Here is a 1515-nt window from a genome sequence, read left to right as displayed (position 1 = left end):
GCTCGGCAACAAGATTCACTATTTAAACTACGCATGACAGACTGATTGTTCATGCTTGCACATATCTCTGTAACGCAGCGTCTGATGCTGTCAAGAAATCAACAAATGTAGCTTCGTCGAAGCGTCTGACTATAGTCACCGGTATTCTGGCTGTAAACATAGTTTCCAGCCGAAATCGGTCCGAAACAGAGACGACGACAGGACCGCGCGGCTGGACCGACGCTTTGCATTTGTTTTTCTTGTCCTGCCCGGCAAGCTAGCCAGAGAAGCTAAAAGCGATGTGTGTGTTTGAAACGGTGTTCATTTCTTTTCGCTGCAGTATCTTCTAGTTAGCAACGGCGGCTCAAAGCGAGGCGTGTGTTTGATTATCTTTTCTTTCTCGTTGTGACATCTTAAGTCTGAAAGATCGCAGGAAAGTCATCTATTGACTAAAGAATAAGTTTTGGCGGGAGAGTTATCTATTGGCTGAAGATGTAGTTTCGGTGGCAATGCAACGAGATGGCTGCACGCGAAGGAGAGCGCGGGAGGTTGGTTGTGCGGGAGCCGGACAGATCGGTCGTGCGCGGCCGGTGGTGGTCCCGGGGCCGCGGAGTTGATGCAGAAGCGACTTCCTTAAGCGGCGACCCTACAGGCTGCTTGTGGGGTGACCGGCGGTGGTCCGGAGTCGTGCAAGTTGGTGGTTTTATTTTTAGTGAAAGCGTAGAGGCTGAAATCTTTCGGTATATGTAAACCACATTCTTTGCCCGTGGGAGCAATAGCAGCCGTTAGTCCCCGTGAGCAGCGCGCAATCACCAACTGCGACCGTGTGCGTGCCGTGTGCAGACTTCAAGGACCAAATACTTTAGTTCTTGGCCTGAAAAGGATTAAGTGAGGAACGAACGACAGTATTTGCTCCCACTGCTTCGCCGTTACTCCCCAAACAAACATGGCGACGCCTTTCAAAGCAGCACCCCTCAATTCAGACTGATGTCGTCTTGGTCATTGTTACTGCCTTTTCTCTGCATTCACTGAAGATAAATGGGCCACCGGTATTTCACTTCGTGTCATCTCGCTTCTAACAAAACGTGTGAGTGACAAATTTGCTTTATTTTTCATTTAGAGACGATTCTGCCGCTGCTAGGCTTAAGAGGTGCGTCGATTATCTGAAAAAAATGTCCGCCGTCCTAACAACCAGATGCAGCCACTAGTCCGCGCTTATCCTTGCGTCTCTGTTTGCACATGCTGAACTAAAAGAGGGATTTTGAGATATGGCTCAAAGCCCTGCAAAATACATGCGTTTAGCGTGCGTAAGCTTGCATACGCATATGGTACATCGACAGCATCGCTTTGTACTTTCATTTGAGCTAGTTGGTTGTAGCATAAAATGGTTTACGCAAAAGCGTACTGTCGCGCAAAGACAGATTTCACACACAAGACAGGACTGGCGCCAGTCCTGTCTTGTGTGTGTGAAATCTGTCTTTGCGCGACAGTACGCTTTTGCGTAAACCATGTCGCCTTGTACACATTTATAATCAT

This window comes from Amblyomma americanum, chromosome 9, assembly GCF_052857255.1.
Source record: "Amblyomma americanum isolate KBUSLIRL-KWMA chromosome 9, ASM5285725v1, whole genome shotgun sequence".
Lineage (NCBI taxonomy): Eukaryota > Metazoa > Arthropoda > Arachnida > Ixodida > Ixodidae > Amblyomma > Amblyomma americanum.
This window is presented reverse-complemented; position numbering follows the sequence as displayed.